Source organism: Cyprinus carpio, chromosome B2 (genome assembly GCF_018340385.1).
Source record: "Cyprinus carpio isolate SPL01 chromosome B2, ASM1834038v1, whole genome shotgun sequence".
Lineage (NCBI taxonomy): Eukaryota > Metazoa > Chordata > Actinopteri > Cypriniformes > Cyprinidae > Cyprinus > Cyprinus carpio.
The window spans coordinates 30,308,599-30,328,598 of record NC_056598.1 but is presented as its reverse complement, the minus strand read 5'-3'; the positions used below and the strand labels follow the sequence as shown (position 1 = coordinate 30,328,598).

Here is a 20,000-nt window from a genome sequence, read left to right as displayed (position 1 = left end):
TATTCATCTCTCTAGAAACAGTAGCCTCCCGTCACCTGGTTTATGGTGGTTTAACTGTTGGTCTTCGCTCTGTACGTACGCGGTTTGTGTCGGGTGTCACCGTGTCACGATGAGTCACTAGCACTGCCAGTAAATATTTGGGTTGATAGGTAATATCTCTGCTGAACAGTGTTTCCAAAGGGCCACTTCCTGTGTCAAATGTGCTGTTTGTTTCCTGTTTCCCCAGAGTCAGCTGTATCCGTCAAACTCATGGACGTACCCACAGCAAACTCAGTACAACCAGCACTATCCTATGCAATCTGGGAGGTGAGTCGCGCACACGCTGTCCTTTCCTCTCCTCTCAAAAAGCAAAAACAAAAAGAATGCATCGTACATAAAATGAATTGTGCATCATTTACAGTAATAATAATGTACTGACAGTGTTTTATTCCTCGCTGACTGCATGCAAAATCAACATCCTGACCTTTTCACTAGAAGATCCAGTGATGTTATGATTTGATTAAACGTTACAAGATACAAAATATTTCATTTCAGAGATATACATGGATTAATAGTTCACAGTAATATGCATTGAGAAAATTAAGGTGAATTTTTATATTCTTTTAATTATGCAATTCGGTTATAATCTTGTGGTGCATGCTGATGTATTGAATATGTGACATATGCACTTTATCATGAGTTTGTTGATTATATTTATCAATTATGCATTTAAAAATACAAAACTGATTATTCTCCAATATATATATCAGTGATCTGATTTGAAATATTCTAGAGCTGAAATTAAGTTACATAAAAATGGTTTTGAAGTTACGATTTGGTACATTTTCAGTATGAAAGGGGGAAAAAACTACACATTAAACAGCTTATTATTATTATTTTTTGTATTAAACAGTGGTTTACTGATCACACTGTGTCTCTGTCTTTAAACAAATTCAATTATAATCATAATTTTCTTAGGAAAAAACATCAATCTCAGCTAATGCTGTAACCATATAGGAAGCCCTATTACTCGCACATTATTATAATATTACATTCCAATTAACACAAACTATACAATTCAATTGCTATTTATTATTAGATATAATAATCAACACAAAACAGCATTTATTGTTTAAATTTCCTGATAAAATGGGCAAAAGATGACAATTTGTTTCTCATCAAAAGTAACAAAATTTATTGCGATTATCGGACGGGAGGTCTGTTTGCTTTATTAGACAAGTTTTATACAATTATACAAGAGAGACCCATGTACATGATCAGAACGACATTCAAAAACTGAGGATAACATGCACAAAAAGCCATAGGCTTATTTCCGTTTCCACAGTATTTTAATCTCTAGTGACGTTTATTCACTCATCTGCTGAAACAGTATAGACTAAAAGATCCATATTGGGATTTAAGAATCATTGGATATGCATTAAAATTAAGATAGAGTTTTAAATGAAGTTACAGACCTATACAGAAAGTTTTCAGTTTAGATACTTGTATCGTGACACTCCTAAACTTGATCTGTATTCTAGCAGTATTTAAAGGCACTCTCTGTGTGATTGTTCCTGATCTCTCTCCTCTGATTTATCAGGCAGCTCCAGCCAAACCCGTCCTCCGTGTCTCTGGACCTGCCGGACATAGACTTTCATGACCTTGTGCGGAATGGAGATTTCTCCCAGGTAGGAGCCGATCCCGGCTCTTTTGATTTTTGCCGTAGCGTTGGTCGAGGTCGAACTCAGCCAGAACCATTGATCCGTGCGGCATAAAAGCGCAGGTTTGAATAGCTAAAAGTAGGGTTGGGTATCGAGAACCGGTTCCATTTTAGAACCGGTTCCAAATTTCCGGTTCCATTTTAGAACCGGTTCCAAATTTCCGGTTCCATTTTAGAACCGGTTCCAAATTTACAAGAACCGGGTAACCGATAAGACGCGTGCATTTCGATTCTGCTTAACGATTCCTGCGTTCGCATTTCAATTTGATTAAAAATGATTAAGTGCAGGAACGGAAAGAATTTGCGCTCTGTTTGTGTGCAGCGCACAGAGAGCAGCGGTCGGCGGTCGCGCTGCGGGTCCCGGTTTGTGTCCGTTCTCGGACCGTTCCGTGTATTTCGACTGTAGAAAAGGTTGTTCCGAGCCAAAACTGACTTCTTTCATATTTGTCGACCAATATACAGAAAACTACATCAGTATATCATCATAAACACAGCTGTTTTTGTCTTACGTGAACGTAAACAGATGAGAAAGAAACACACATGCACAGTATTTTTGCTTAAAGAGACAACAGCTGCCTGTCATTAATGTTAATCAAAGAACAAAAGAAAATCATTCACTGATCTTGACTGAATATATTTAATAACTTTAATTGATTAATTTTTATTTCATTTCTAAAAAGAAAACTATGCAGTGTTTTTAAACTTTTAATTACAGTTTCTGTACCTGAAATTTTGTTTAGTTGTATTTATTTATGATATTGCTAATTGATTTGTTTGTTACTATTTTATTACTGACTGTTTACTTGTCTTTAACACTTTAATATTTGAAATTTATATTAATCTAGTTGTTTCTGCTATGGTATTTTATTTTTTTTTTTTAAGTTTTTAAGCATTGGTCTTAATTTGTTTTTGTAGTGTTTTTTATTTTTGTTTTTTTTTTTTTTGTTTTTTTTTTTTTTTTATTTTTTTATCTTATTGGAATCGAAACTAGGAATTGATAAAATTCAAACGATAGCCAACCCTAAAGCGCAGCATGCAGTTATGATGATGAAGCTGTGGCATTAATGCAAACACATTAATGAGGCTTTCAGTAATGAATGAACTGAACTGAAAGTGAAATCAACAAGGTCTCTTTCATGATTCATGATTTGATAAAAAAAAAAAACTTAAAAAATGTTAAAATAATATATATATATATATATATATATATATATATATATATATATATATATTGTAAACAATGTTGCATACTGTTGTTTGACACAGTGTTATTTTAGTATCATTGAGCTAGTATTATAGTTTGAATTTTCTGTTTTCATGTTACTTTTGAAAAAAACAGGTTTAATTCGCTTGTGTTTTTTATGTCTGTGTAATTTTTTTTATTGATGTTTTAGTTTTTAATATATATATATATATATTAATATAATAACACTAAGTTAAACTAAATGAGAATCTTTGCAACTAGCTGAAATAAAATGTATAAAGTTTATTTTATTTCATGCAACAAAAGTTTTTTTTTTAAATGTTTTTTGTTTTAGTTAACTATAATAACCCTAATTTGAAATGGTTAGTGTTGCATGCTGTGCACAGTTTCACAATCTTATTAGAAATAGTAAGATTTCTAGTATTCACTGCAGTGTGTTCTCCATCACGGTCTTACTTCTATCACTCTGTGACTCATGGAAAGTGATTTTATATGAAGGAAAGGGTTTATGCTCTCTGTGCATGAGAACGTGGAAACTATTTAGGTTTGCCAGCTAAATGTTTCCAGCTTTATCTTTGATTGTTCAGTCATCTTTGTACAGATCTTATCCGCATTACTAACACTGAACTGAAATGTTTGCAAAAGGAAATATCAGTTATATGCTGCTTATATTTGGCTGTTCAGGCACATACTCACTATATGAATACTATCACAGCTGTAAACACTTCTTAAAGCTCATGTGGTAAAATTAGGCTCGGCTGCCTGTAAATATGAACACAAAAGCATCATTTCCTGACCGAAGACCACCACACCCAGAGCACACACAGGCTGGACTGTGTTCAGTGTGTTTCAGTGAGTCAGTGTTAGCCGCTGGAAGGGTGTTTCATGAGGTGCAGGTCAGAGCCTCGTTGTAGGTGCATCAGTTAAGCTCATGCTTCTCTCAGATGAGAATCTCTCTGGCACTCAGGTGGATGCCAGCGCTGTAGTTTCGTACTCTGAGACAGGACGGCTCTTGATAAAGGTACGGCTTTGGTTGTTCATCTGCATCTGTTTATTATCATCTTTTTATTGTAGGCTGTGTTCAGGTGTTTTTGTTTGCTTTTTTTTTGATATTGGTTGTTCTAAGATGAGTTCATTCTTAAAGTTTTATTTTTTATTTTTTTTTTTTTTCTTTCTTTCATCCTTCCTTCTTTTTTGTTTGCTCCTTTTTTTTCTTTTTCCTTTTCTTCCTTTCCCCCTTTCTTTTCTTTCTTTCTTTTTTCTTTCTTCTCTCTCTTTTTTCTTTTTTTCTTTCCTTTCTTTCTTTCTTCTCTCTCTTTTTTCTTTCTTTTTTTTCTTCGTTTTCTTTCTCTCTCTTATTTTTCGTTTCTTTCTCGGCTTTTCCCTTCTCTTCCATTCATCCTTCCTTTCGGTTCCTTTCTTCTTTGCCCCTTTTTTTTCTTTCATTTTTCCTTCCTTTCTTCTTTCTCTCTCTCTTTTTCTTTCTTTTCCTTCTTCTTTCGTCTCCCCTTCTCTTTCTCTTTTTCTTTCCTCCTTTTTCTTCTTCTTTCTCTTCTTTCTCCTCTTTCTTTCTTTCCCTTCTTTCTCCCTTCTTCTCTTTCTTTCCTTCCCTTTCCTTCCTTCTTCTTCCTTTTTTTCCTTCTTCCTCCTCTTTCCTTTCTCTTCTTTTTTTTCTCTTTCTTCCTTCCTTCTTTCTCCTTATATCCTCATTTTCTTTGTTCTTTCTACTTCCTCTCTTTCCCTTTCTTCTTCTCTCCTCTTCTCTTTTTTTCTTTTTACTTTCTTTTCTTTCCTTCCTTTTCTTTTCTCTGCTTCCTTCCTTTACTTTTCTCTTCTTTCTTCTTCTCCTCTCCCTCTCCTCTCTTCTCTCTCTTTCTTTTACTTTCTCTTTCTTTCTTTCTTTCTTTCTTTCTTTCTTTCTTTCTTTCTTTCTTTCTTTCTTTCTTCCCTTCCTTCCTTCCTTCCTTCCTTCCTTTCTTTCTTTCTTTCTTACCTTTCTTTCCTTCCTTTCTATCTTTCTTTCTCTCTTTTTCATTCTCTTTCATCCTTCCTTCTTTCTTCCTATCTTCCTTTCTTTCTCCCCTTCTCGACTGCCCCAACCTGGTCACGCATTTTGCGTAGCGGTCTACGCATTTTGACCTCAAATTGTCACTTTGGTCCGATTTGTCACCCTCTTCTTTCTCTACGCAAAAATCTTAGTTACGCCTCTGTCCACGCGCAAGTATTCAAAACAAGCAACAGAAAAAAGATGAAGAGTTACTCCCAATCATTTCGTCTTTTGTTTTGTTTTCCTTCTAAATAACTTCCTGAGTTTTATTTCTCTCCCTAGAAGCCTATTAGTTTTGGTTCCGTACCAAAGGGGTTCGCGGCGCCACGTCAGATGCTCTGACCGAAAGGCTTTTGTGAGGGTGACAGAGACGCGCTGGTTTAATGTGTTTGAGATGTGCTGTTTTCCTTCATCCTTCATGAACTTGCATTTCCCAGGTAGTTATCCTGAGCATCTGTAAATGTTAAAACCCAATGGAAATATTTCCCTTTGCTGTCAGAAGTCCCCATAAGCTTCTTGCTTTAGGATTCTCCGCTACCTCTCCACCGACTTCATTTAGAACGAGCGCCGCCTCCTCCTCTTTGCCCGCCATCTCTCCCAGAGCTCAATCCTCAATAGGAGGCAATACTCTTGACTAAAATCTTACATTTTGCTGACCCTATTTGTAGTTGGACCCCCTTAAATTTCCGTAGAATTTTAAAACCTTTAAGTAAGTGTATTTGTATGATAGCAGCCTGTAAAAGTGTAATCTTTAGGTAATCAAAATAGCCTTTTCTCAATTAGTCTTCTTCTTTAAATTTTTTGTTGTGTCTGTTTTTCGATTGCAATTACAGTGGTAATGTATTTTGATTTTAACCCGTTTTTCCACATAATAGCTATATGGCTACATGCTTACATTCATTTATTGTTAATTAATTCTATAAAAATACCGAGATATATAGGCTTCCGTCCTCTCAAGCAGCTCCCAGCAAAAAATTCAGAGATAGGAATTTTGCTCATATCGCCCCGCCTCCTACCCGAAGTACTGAAGTTTATCCTAAAGTGTGCTTGTTTTGTCTCTTTTTTTTAATGAATAAAAACCACATAAAATAGCAAAAAACAAACTAACAACAGTTAAGGTAAACAGTAAAAAAAAAACAGTACACTGTAAACACCCCCCCCCCACCCCCACGTGATGGTTCTCAAAACCATTTTTCCAGTGTTATTTTTGGCAGGTCTCTTTCCCCCTCTCTCTCTCCTCTCTATCTCTCTCTAGTTTTTCTTTTTTACTCTCTCTCTTCTCTCTCTCTCTCTCCTCTCTTGTTCTTTCTTTCTTTCTTTCGGGATTGTACTGTTGATTGGTTACCTGAAATCTTTTAATTGTACTGTTGATTGGTTACCTGAAATCTTTTAATTATTTTTATATATTTGTTTCTTTGTTTATTTATATAATTTCATCTCTCTTTCTCTTGTCTCTTCTGTTTCTTTTCTTTCTTTCTTTTCTTTCTTTCTTTTCTCTTCTTCTTCTCTCTTTCTTTCTTTCTCCTTCTGTTCAGATTGTGGTGTTTTTTCTCCTTCTTGAAAAAGCCCATCTTTCTTCTTTCTTTCGTTTTTCTTTCCGTTTCAAAGCTGGAGTGGTGTTTACGTTAATATAATCATATGCTTTCTGAGAAAGTGCATGGGGAGTTTTTTTTTATATTTGTATGGTTTATGAAGAGGGAGTTTTTGTGGGAGTGTGTTTGCATTAAGAATACCTTATTAATAAACCCTTTGAGGTGATTTGCATGAAAGTCCGTGATGTTGGATGTGATTTAGGCATGTTGAGTTGTTGTAACGTGATTTTGTGTTATAGCTTCTGATTTTAGTTTAGTTTGTTTATTTAGGTATTTCTGTGTTTTTAATATTTTATTTCATGATCATTTTTTTTTGCATATACTAGTTTGAGTTGTCCTCTTTTTTCTGTTGTACAAGTATTTTTTGCTTATTGTCCCGTCTTTCAGTCTTGACCCTGCTTTATCTCCGCTAAATTACCAGTTTCACTCTCACAAATGGAAAAATTGGAAAAATTGGAATCTTGATGTTGGTAGTTTTCAGAGTTATACAGGATATTACTTGAATTTTCAATATTTATTGTGATTTCATTTTAATTGTTGGGAGTTTGGGGTTAGTTTAATTGCTGGGAATTTTTGAGATGCTGTATAGTTTTGGAATTTTAAGGTGTCTGAAATGGGCTTTTATTGGATTGTTGAAGGATTCTGGGTTTGTGAAAGACTCCAGCTGTTCTGTAGCTTAAGCCTGAAGTTTACTGTATAATTCAGGCTTGCACTGTCAGAATCATCATCATCAGGATTTTTTATTTCAGTCCTTATGCATAATCCCATAATAAGTATGCATAATTTTACATATTGACACTGCCTCGAATGTGCAAGTGATAATTCCTGTTTTAACTGTGCAGTGTGCAGCTCGCTTATTGTGCAGACGCGATGTGATTTGAAGCCAGTTGTGCATTTTGAGAGAACGAGAGAGCGGTGCGGTCCTGCTTCACTCATTGCTGGTTTTGAAATTAGTCCTCTCAGAACGTTTCACGCTTAGCTACTTTATAATGTTATTTCTCTGAAGACATCTTGAACTGTACCTCACTTTAGGCATTACAAATCTTACCCGCGCTCGGCAGGAGAGACTCGTTTTCTGTACCTCACCTTTAGCATTACAAATATTTTACCCGCGCCGGGCAGAGACTGAGTTTTAAACCGCAGTTTATATCAGTATCAGATGATTTTATGAGCTCCGGTCATGAGTATCACAGCTTTTATTAATATCAGTTTATGTTACTGTTACTCACCATCTTTTAAAAATCATTTGAATTTTTATTTTTTTTTATTTTTTGTAGAATCGTTTTTTATTTTCTATTTATTTAAGCTTTTACAAATCACAGGAATTGTCATTTACTCACCCTTTTTTTAATTTTTTCTTATTTACATTTTTAGATTTTCAGTTTTCATTTTTATTTTGGTTAAAGCTTAAGTAATTTTGTCATGTTTTTGTCGTCTTCATTCATTTTTTTTTTTAAATGTTTCTATATATTTTTTATGAATTTATTTCAGTTTTAGTTATTTTAGTACTCCAAGTTAAATTTCCCTGACTTGTGATAAAATTGCCGTGGCAACTAGCGGGAATAAAAGCGGCGTGTTGTATGTATGTATGTGTATGTTATTATATATCGCTCTGCCTATATGGATGATATATATAATCCTGCTTTTTTTTTTCGTTTGCAGTTAATTTATTCTGTTCAAGTAACACCAAGTTTGTAGTTTTAGTTCCGTCATTAATTAACATGTTTCTCGCCTTTTCCTCTGGTCTTCGAATATATAAAGTAAATTACACATTTAGACCCAAAAAATGGCGCTAAAAGTAAATCTGCACTTCCGAATTTCAGTACTGCTTTCTGCATTTCAGTAAAGTGATATTAGTGAATGAACTGCTAACTTCTGAACATGTTTCTTGTGGTTATTTTTAGGATCTGCCATGCATTGGTTGTTCTTTCTGCGTTTATGTGATGTGATGTCAGAGTATCCAGACCCTTCAGGATTTGCCGTCGATGGCCTGGCGCAGTTATCCAGCATGCATAGATGACCTGTCCAACCAGTCGCTGTTGATATGCCTGCACACAGTCAGAGACAGGTATTCATGCGCTGCTCTTATGTGATGTTTTTTCTATTTTATATTTATTCATTTTATTTATTGCATGGATTTTTTATGCTTTTATATGAGTTATTTAAGTTTTTGAATGGTTTTAATGATGTGTGCATGCACGTTTTTAAACCTTCCATTTTCCTGTCTTCGGCGTTCCTGTATCGGCGTAAACAGCTTAAACATAATCCAAATGATCCAGCTGGATTTTTGCAGATTACCCCAATTTCGGCAAGCATTTGATCACCTGTGTGTGTAAGAGGTGATTGTTGTGTATTTGAAACACATCCAGCCATTGCAATCATTTCACAGTATGGGAAACGAAAATATATATCGTACACTTTGACTTTAAATGATAAAAATGTATTCTTATATTCCACTCTTGAAGGAGAAGTGCACAGTTTTAGAAACTGCGACCGTAAGAGGACAATATGAGTCAAAGCAAAGCAATTTCACAGTCTTTTGACAGCCATAGATCATTTTTATAGTGCAGAATTGAAAGATCCATCCGGAAGAGGCCGTAATGTCTGCAAATGGGAGATTACAGTATCTGGAATGGGCTTTCATCCGATTATTGACGGATTCTGACTCGAGCCGTTCTGTAGCTTAACCCTGACATGTTTACTATATAATTTTGCACTGTCAAAATGGCAAGATATCATTGCTACAAACTTTATTTTTTAACCTTCATGTCAGTTTGCTATAGTACTAAGAGCTTTTTCTGTGCAAGCCACTTTAAAGGTGCATTAACGTGTTTAATCACTGGCTTTGCTTAAGCTTCCTTTCTGCTGATATTTTGAAATGCAAAGGGGTTTTTAATGCTTTATTTAACATCCCAACTCACAAAACAAATGGAATACTTGAAATTGGATACACAAATGATTACATTTTAATGTCACTATTAGAGAAACGCATGTAAATGCAGATTTCTGGCATCGCAAGGTTATTGGTTTCCATGTAAATTGATAAATTGGGTTATTTTAATGAGCTGATGTTTAGTATTCATCAGTGTATTGGTGTGCTAGCAAACGGATCAATGTTCAGTACTCTATTTAATGCAGAGCCCTGAGCAAGTAAATCTTTTAAGCTTTTACATTTTTTTTTTAATATTTAAATTTGAATTTTTTTTAATTATTTTTTATTATTAGCATGTAGAGTTTCATTCCTCTCGTGTAATTCCATACGAGTGTTCAGCATCTCTGTATCTGTGTTCTTCAGCAGAACCTGAGCGCGTTTTCTGGTCGGTTGGATGATTTTAGCGCTCTTCTGTCTGCATCAGTCGCAGGATTTAAGGTAGATCCTCTCCTTTTCTCTAAAATATTCTGTCTTCTGTTTCACCACATTTCATCATCTTTTGTTTTCGGCCCCTTCATTCCTTCATTTCCACAGACTGCTGCTCCGCCGGCGCCACCGGAGGAAGAGGAGGAGGCAGATGAGGAAGAGACGGAGGAGTTGGGGCACGCAGACACATACGCAGAATACAAACCATCCAAATGTAAATAGACCAGCTGTATTATATTAATCTACAGCACATGAGTGGGCAATATGAGCTAAATATGCATTTTTATATCACGGTTATAACATGTTGTAGTGAGTGTAGGATCCTTGCAAGTGCTTAAAAAGTCTTAAATTTAGTTTTCTCAAATGTAAAAATATTTTAAATGGTATGCTATAATATTTTAAAGGTCGTAAATATTTAAAATGGTATAGCAAGAGTCCTAATTATCATTTTAAGAGGTCCTAAATTTAGGAATGGAATAACAGTAATGATGATACAGTCTGATGTAATTATTAAAAGCAACAGTTTAATCAAATTAGTCCAAGCGGTGCACGTTCAAAGTTAAAGCGCAGTGCTGTTTCACATTCTAGTTCTCAGTTATTACCATGCATTCATGCCAAACAATTGCTTATGATCTACTGTTAAAGGGTAATGACAATGTTTATAGTGTGATATGTTGTAGATGCTTGAAAGAGTCCATATTTTATCTTTATGAATGAGCAGCTGGAAGTAGCAACACAGACATTTCAAAATAAGGGTCCCTGTGTATTTTGGACTTGTTTATAACTAAAAGTCATAATTATGCATAAAATCTTTTTTTTTTTTTTTTCTGGTTATTAATATCTTGTTAGTATTAATTCTTTATTTAATGTGTGCCCCATACTGTCTAATTAAGTAAAATAATCTGATATATATTATTTATTTTGAGGTTGTATGAGTTTGTTCTGTAAGGACATATGATTTTATTTTACTTTTTATTTGGCCCACCATATAGAAGGAATAAAAGGGGGAGAAAACATGCCTTTTTAAGCATACCTTAATTTAATTTTTAATTTTTTTATTTTTTTTTTTAGTTTTTGAATTTAAATGAAGAAATTATAAGTGAATTAAATGTAAAAATATATAATGTGACATAATGCAAGTTTTACTTTCGGCCCACAGCCCTCAGTCAAGTTTGGTTTTCAGCCCTTCATAGTAAAAAGTTTGGGCACCTGCACATATGGTATTAATTTTGTTTGCGCAGATCTTAAAAAACAAACCAAAAAAGCATTTAAATTGAATAAAAATCATGCTGCCCATGCCTCATACAGCTCAAACTCAACACGATTTCACAGTTTGTGGTTCTTCCGTGGCAAATAAATGCTCTGTTCACATGTGTGCAGCTAATATAGGAATCTCTCATCCGGATATCGTGGTGGAGACCAACACACTGTCCAGCGTTCCTCCTCCTGACATCACCTACACACTGTCCATTCCAGACCGCACCATTAGCTCCGGCCTGCTGTCTGCCCTGCAGCTGGAGGCCATCATCTACGCCTGCCAGGTACTCTTGCTCTCTCTGCTCTTCTCTTTCCAGTCACAGATGAGTTCAGTGTGAATGTATTAGGGCTGGGCAATATGGCAAAAAATTTAAATCTTTTTTTTTTTTTACACTTTTTAAGTAGTTAACTGATTCAAGTAACGTTTACTTTGTTAACACTCTAGTTAAAGAAAACTCTGTTCCAAGTGCAGCACAGATGAAGTAAATGTTAAACTAGGGATGTCAACGATTAATCGATGATCGATTAATTGTCGATAAGAGATGCAATCGATTAAGGCTGTCGACGGTCAGTTAACCGATTTACTGTTGGGCTGCGTGCGGCTCATGCGCAGAACAGTACGTGCGGAGCGGCTATGAAGGACCGGTGACGGTGTATAAAAGCATCATCATTCATTCACAATGGACAAATTAAGCTTTTAATGTGATTTGAACTTTAAAGTATACATTAAAATAGAAACAAACATCAAGTTTTCTCAACATAAAAAGCAAAAGCAATAGAAATGTAGTAACTAATCATTTCATCAGATAACGGTTTCATATCGTGTGCTTTGCAGGGCTGCGGGACACAGGACAGGTAGTCTGTTCATTCCTACAACCACTGATCTATATGTTTCATTAATTTTGTTCCCTAAATAACACATTATTTAAGTGAAATAAGGGAACAAATTAATAAATCGAAATCATGAAATCTTTAATTTCCCTTCCCATGTTTAGTAAGAGATGCGAAAACAGTTATTAAAAGTGAAAGTTAATAAAATAAACCTTCGAAATTAGAGGGTTACACTGTGAAGATTTAGGAAAAGAAACAATGCCTATATGTTATTGAATTTGTGGAAATTCGTGACTAACCGGCAAACCAGAACAAAGCTGCGTAAATGAAGGCTATGGGCTCGAGCGCATCCAGAGGCATCTAACATTTCCTATTATTCCTCTAATAAACAAAGCTTTTATACCACACTTGTCATAATCAGAGCTTATAATTTGTAAATCAAATAATTGCTGGATTCAAAACAGCGATTTTAATAGGCGCTGTGCCGACACAATACGTTTTCCCACGCGCATTCACTGATGTCTCTAAAACGGTGACGCCATCGTTCACAAGTTTCTGCATGGACCCTAACTAGCCTAGGGCACAGGTTCTCAAGCCTTAGGGACAAAAATGGGGATGCTTTAAGGAAAAATGTATAGCCCTATATAAATAAATAGGCCCAAAATAAAAATTTGTTTTCATGATTTTTTTTTTTTTTTTTTTTTTTTTTAATATGCGAAATGTATCTGACTTCAATAATTAAGATAGCGGATTTAAAACAGAAGTGTGCTGCGCTTCATAAGTTCACGAAAAGAAAAAAAAAGGATGACAACGCATTCTGTTTGTTTTTTTTTTTACAAGACCACAATCTCCTGTGTTTATTGTGATGTTTTGCGCACAAATGAAAGTTAAACACTTTGCGGACCAAAAGTTTTTTTTATTTTTTTTTATGTCTCCAGCTGTTTCGATCGTGCCGGAGCCTGCTGCACACGTATATTTCTAGCGATTCAAACTTACATCGCAGTCTGTTCATTATCAAAATAAAATAGTCAACTAAACATATAAAATGTTACACTGGTCAGTTTAAACAGACCTTATACCGGTTCACTCTGCTGTTATGCCAAGGACGTTTTTGCTCATGTGAAGAGGATGATCTTTTCCGTCTATATGCGAATGCATGTAAAGTACAAGCCTTGTTTAAATTACAAATAATAGTTTAACATTCAAATGCATTGCGAATATGGAAACATTTTGATTTATGCCGAATGAGACATGAGAAATAACCTCCAAATAAATCTAGCCAAAGCCGCGCTCGCTCGTCCTCCTCTGCACGCAAACACTGTCACGATCTTGTGCGTTGTATGCCCGGGGTTTTTAAAACAAAAAGTAAAAAATCTGACCATTTTTCTAGGGACAGAATCCAGCAGGAGCCAAATTAATGTGAGCCAGCAGTGCTTTTGGTGCAGCTAGCACACGATGTAGTTTCCACTTAATGCGCCAGCGCAGCCACACGCGCGGCCACAGTTCCGTTTGGGATTCATTTTATTTTAACTGCCATAATGTCAGTTGAAAATACAGTGCAATTGTGTTTTAAAAATACAACAACGAGCACCACAAAAACCATTTAAAGAGGCGCGTTCAGCGGTCTCCGTGCGGGATTGGAAACGTGTCAACAAACTAAAAATTACCTCAAAGTATTGGACGCGCCCTCTTTCGTTTTATAAAATCAGGCATAATCACATTAATTCATTTTAGAATCATGCTACTAGCATTTTATTCAGACTAAAACCCCTTTAATTCAAGTGAGAAAGCGTTGTGTGTGTGTGTGTGTGTGTGGCTGTTGCACATCCTGTCATGCTGGTGACTGCGTGCCTGCAATAGACGCATTTTGCAGCATTACGGTTAACGATTAATCGATTAATTGATCGTTAATTTAAACGACGATTGATCATGGAAATAATCGAAATTTGACATCCCTATGTTAAACAAATCACTTGTTAATTATCTTTGCAGAAAAGATGCATGACCTACAACTACATCTTGCACAAACTTGTCATATAAATATTATATGTGACCCTGGACCACAAAACCAGTCTTAAGTGTCAATTTTTCTAAATTGAGATTTATACATCATCTGAAATCTGAATATATAATCTCTCCATTGATGTATGGTTCGTTAGGAGGACAATATTTGTCTGAGATACAACTATTTGAAAATCTGGAATCTGAGGGTGCAAAAAAAAATCTAAAATATTGAGGAAAATCATCTTTTAAAGTTGTTCAAAAATGAGAAGTTCTTTAGCAATGATATTACTAATCCAAAAATTAAGTTTTGATATATGTTACGGGTAGGAAATTTACAAAATATCTTCATGGAACATGATCTTTACTTAATATCCTAATGATTTTTGGCATGAAAGAAAAGTCAATAATTTTGACCCATACAATGTATTTTTGGCTATTGCTACAAATATACCCCAGAGACTTAAGACTGCTTTTGTGCTGCAGGGTCTCACATGTTCAGAAATACTAAAATAACATTTCAAAAGTCAAGGTAATTAAAATTTAAAATGACTGAAGGTATAACACCATTAGACTATTATTAACTATTAATGTTCAGTAAAATCAGCAGCTTTCAGCCTGTCACCATGATGCAAACATGAAATATCAGACATACAGTAGTAGTTACAGGTTTTTTATTCGCTTGCGCTGCTTTTCCATGTTTTTTTCTATGTAAACATGGACGCTTTTGGCTGTTGCGCTCGTGTCTTTTGCAGTGTCTCATGCATGAAACGGCAGTCTAAAAACACAGCACTCAAGTCACAAGAAGTTCACTCCCATCTTCTTGTGTGTTCTTCCTATTCCACTTTTTTTGTGTGAGCGGTTAATCATGTGCACCGACATGCGGTTGGATCGTTCTTTTCTCTTTACTGTTATCATTGGCATATTGTCAAAGTGTCTAATTCTAATGTTTGGTAAAATGTCCAGGGCTGCCCTCGGCTAAGGATTTTTCTGGTCGACTAGTAGTCGTTCATTTTAAGCATTAATCGCCTAATAAATGCTCGAGCGCATGCATAAAGCCTGCCACAGCACACCAGCAGAAGTAATGATTATGAATGTGTCAGGGAAAAACAGGAAGGAGGCAGCTTTAACATTTGAATACAGTTTCATGCTCAAGTTCATAGAGACCGAGACGGCAGAAAGCGCATCCTGTTTGCTTTCATTATTTTACAAAAGCACAACGTTTTGTTGTTATTGTGAGTGCACACAAATAAACATAGAGTCTTTGCAGATTCGAAAGATGCATTACTCTTATTTGTTTTTATATGTATGGGAGTAATTGGATGTATTGAGTATATACAGTACAGGTCAAAACATTACTATTTTTAATATTTTTGAAAGACGTTTCTTCTGCTCAGTCAAAGCCTGCATTTATTTGATCAAAAATACAGAAAAAAATGTAATATTGTGAAATATATTACAATTCTAAAATAATTGTTTTGAAAGATACTTTAAATTATCATTTATTTCTGTGATGCAAAGCTGAATTTTTAGGATCATTATCACATGATCCTTTAGAAATCATTCTAATATGATGATTCATTATCAAAGTTGGAAACAGTTCTGCTGCTTAATATTTTTTCAGAACATGTGATACTTTTTTAGGATGCTTTGATGAATAAAAAGTAAAAAAGAAAAAAAAAGCAGCTGTGTTTTTAAAATATAAATATTTTGTAATAACAATATACACTACTGGTCAGTAATTTGGGGTCAGTAATTTTTTTTTCTTTCTTTTTTTAAATAAAATCATAACTTTTATTCAGCAAGGATGTTGTTAAATTGATAAAAAGTGATAGTAAAGAAAATATATTATTAGAATATATATTATTAGAATTTTTTTATTTTATTTTGAATAAATGCAGTTCATTTTAACCTTTTATTCATCAAATATATTAGACAGCAGAACTGTTTCCAACACTCATAAACACATAATAAATCAGAATATTAGAATGATTTCTAAATGATCATGTGATAGACTGGATGTTACATGTGACACTGAAGGCTGGAGTAATGATGCTGAAAATTCAGCTTTGCATCACAGGAATAAATTATTTTTTTAAAGTATATTCAAATAGAAAACTATTATTTTAAGTTGTAATAATATTCACAATATTAAATTTTTTTCTGTATTTTTGATCAAATAAATGCAGGCTTGATGAGCAGAAGAAACTTCTTTCAAAAACATTAAAAATAGTAATGTTTCCAAACTTTTGACCTGTACTGTATATGTATATGTCGCCCAGCCCTAGAATGTTTAAATTCGCCTTTGTGCTCGTGTTCTTCAGCAACACGAGGTGATTCTTCAGAACGGTCAGCGGGCGGGGTTTCTGATCGGAGACGGAGCCGGCGTCGGGAAAGGCCGCACTGTGGCCGGAATCATACTGGAGAATTTCTTAAAGGGACGGAAGAGAGCGCTGTGGTAAACCCCTGCATGCATCTCTAACGCTCACGTTCAGTCAGACTCATTTGACTGTTCATCTAACAGAGGGATCTTTTTCTGGGTATCTGCTCTGTTTTAGGTTCAGTGTGTCAAATGACCTGAAGTACGATGCTGAGAGAGATCTCAAAGACATAAACGCTCCCGACATCCCTGTGTTTGCTTTAAATAAGGTTTGAGAACTGACTTGTCACTGATTTTATTTTATTTTTTTTCATCTATATTGTACATATTAGATCTAGGTTTTCCAAACATGATGGATAGGCTTTGTGAGTTGATGAAAAAAAAATAATTAATTAAATCTATACAATGTAAAATTTACATAATTAAAAATAAAAACAACCATAATTTAACGCTTGCTAAAAATACTTTATTTTATTATTATTATTATAATTTTTTTTTTTTTTTTTTTTTTTTTTTAAATATTAAACTTTTACAATTATAACAGCATTAAAATACAGGAGAATATTGAAAAAATATTGTATTAGTTTACCTGCATTTTATGTGACAATTCACTATAAAATATATAATAGCAATTTTATGTGCTTTTTGTTATTATTTAATATATATTTTTATGTTTTTCTTAAATATTTCTAGTTAGCTTTTATTTTTATTTCAGTTTAAGTTTGTCATTTTAATACTTAATTTATTTCACTTAGTTGCTTAGGCAACATTTGTAATTTTTGTTTATATTTTTAATCTACGCATTTTTTTTATTTCAGCTATATTTTAGTTAACGACAATAATTTTTAATAGTGTTAGTTGTGGTTTCAGTTAACAACACTGCCTTGAACCTGCAAATATGTGGTTAAATTGTTGAAATATTAACTTAAAGTCTCAGAAGGACTTCAAGTGAATTTTATGTCTAAGGTTGACAAAAATGTTCGTGATGCTCATAGAGAGTAACCATAGTGTTACAAATAAGGTATTAAAAGTACTCCCGTAAATATTAAAGTATCTAATGAGAACATCACAATCACAAGAGCCAGTTATGCAGCTTAATGTTATAAATGTCTTGTTTTCTGCTGAATGCATTAGCATATGTTTCATGCCAAAGTATTCATTTACTTCTTAAAATGTACTGGAATAAAACTGCAAGTCAGCTAAAATTTATATTTGTGTGAACTAGTAATATTAAAAATGATCTACTTGTATGTCTACTTCATTACAGTAAACGTCTCTTGATAGCAACTGAGACTTTGTTTCAGTTCAAGTTAATTATTTCTTACTGGGTCATTAAATGTCTATGTCTGCTTTTCCTCTTTCATGCAGATTAAATACGGAGATACGGCTACCTCAGAGGGCGTTTTATTCGCCACATACTCAGCACTGATTGGAGAGAGCCAGGCCGGCGGGCAGCACCGCACCAGACTCAAACAGATCCTGGACTGGTGCAAACCCAGCTTTGACGGAGTCGTATCCTTCACTTCCAGCATTGCAGAGTGTGCATGCATGCATCTTTTAGAAAGAAATAACTTTAGGTTGTTACTGGAAATATGTTGTTTTTGCTTCTGTACCTTTAAGACTTAAGTTTAACACAATATGCAAATGATCTCTGTTATGATTGGCTAACCTCTTTGTAGAATCATAGTGCACACTTATTCATCAGAGCACCTCAAGTTGCTGAATGCTAATTAACTCTTAATATGCATGAACAGAAGTTGTGTATCAGTGCTGTTGGCCCTTGACCTTTAACCTTAGATTGTGTTTGATGAGTGCCATAAGGTTAAAAACGCGACGTCCACCAAGATGGGTAAAGCAGTGCTGGACTTGCAGAGCAAACTGCCCCGAGCGAGAGTGGTGTACGCTAGTGCCACAGGTGGGTGGTGGGTAAAGCAGTGCTGGTTGTAACGTGGGATTTATAAGGTTTTGTTTTTTGTGTAATGTTTTTTGACTGTTTAGTCTCTTCTGCTCACCACTGCTGCATTTATTTGATCCAAATATCAGCAAAAACTATTGTGGAATATTATTACAATTTACAATAACGTCTTTCTATTTGACTATATTGTAAAATGTAATTTATTTCTGTGATGTGCAGCTGTATTTTCAGCATCATTACTGCAGTCTTCAGAGTCACATGATCTTCAGAAATCATTCTAATATACTGATATATAAGAAACATTATTATCAATGTTGAAAACAGTTCTGTTTAATTGTTTTTATGGTTTTTGTGGAAAAATTTTAATTTTCTGTATTTTTTTGATTATTTGATGATTTGTTTGTGTTTTTGATATTTTGTTATTTTGTTATATTATCTTTTACTCTCACTTTTAATCATTGTAATACGTCCTTGCTTAATGAAAGGGTTAATTTAATAAATCTTAAAGCTTTTTATATTCAGCTTTGCTGACACAGGAATAAATCACTTTAAATAATTGACGTTATTTTAAAATATATTCTATATATAATAGATTTTTTTTTTTTTTTTAATTGTAACAATATTTCACAATAGTGTATTTTTTTTTTTTTTTTTAGCGAATAAATGCAGCCTTGGTGTGTTTAATATTTTCACATTTTTATTTTAATTATAATTTTGTTAGTAATTTTGTTTAGTTTTAGTATTACGTATGTCTATATACTTTTTTATTAATTTTTAGTTTTATTTATTTTAGTTCATCAGGTTTTACTAAATGAAAATGAAAAATGTTGCCTTGACAACTAGCTGAAATAAAATAAGTATTAATAAATATTGTATTTTATTTGTTTATTGATTTTAAGTTACAAAGGTTTGTTTTTTTATGTTTAGTTCTTTTTGATTTGGATGATTGGTTATTTTCCAAAGAAAACCATTGCCAAATCCCCTTAAAAAGGCTTCATTATGGTTTCATGCGTTCTGAGCTCTTGGTGGATTAATGAGACCTTCGTCACTCTCCAGCGTTGCTGACACAGCAATAAATTACTTTAAATAACTGACATTATTTTAAAATATATTCAAATAGAATTTTTTTTAATTGTAACAATATTTCACAATATTGTAAATTTTTACTGTTTTTTTTTTTTTTTTTTTTTACCGAATAAATGCAGCCTTGGTGTGCACTTTTATATTTTAACATTTTTATTTTAATTATAATTTTGTTGTTAGTTACTTTTTTATACATTTTTAGTTTTAGGTATTTTAGTACATCAAGTTTTACTAAATGGAAATGAAAAATGTTGCCTTGACAACTAGCTGAAATAAAATAAGTATTAATAAATGTTGTATTTTATTTCAATTAAATTTATTTATTTATTTATTTATTTATTTATTTATTTTAAGTTACAAAGGTTTGTTTTTTTATGTTTAGTTCTTTTTGATTTGGATGATTGGTTATTTTCCAAAGAAAACCATTGCCAAATCCCCTTAAAAAGGCTTCATTATGGTTTCATGCGTTCTGAGCTCTTGGTGGATTAATGAGACCTTCATTATTCTCACTCTCCAGGTGCTTCTGAGCCAAAGAATATGATATACATGAGCCGACTGGGGATCTGGGGGCAAGGAACGCCGTTCAAGGCGTTTGACGACTTCCTGCATGCTATTGAGAAGAGGTCAGAGTTC

At 33.9% G+C, this 20,000-nt stretch overlaps 1 pseudogene; it reads left to right on the top strand.

Annotated features, from left to right (window-relative positions):
- The window catches only part of LOC109049822, a 43,321-nt pseudogene that overhangs the window by 5,155 nt on the left and 18,166 nt on the right, over nucleotides 1-20,000 (top strand).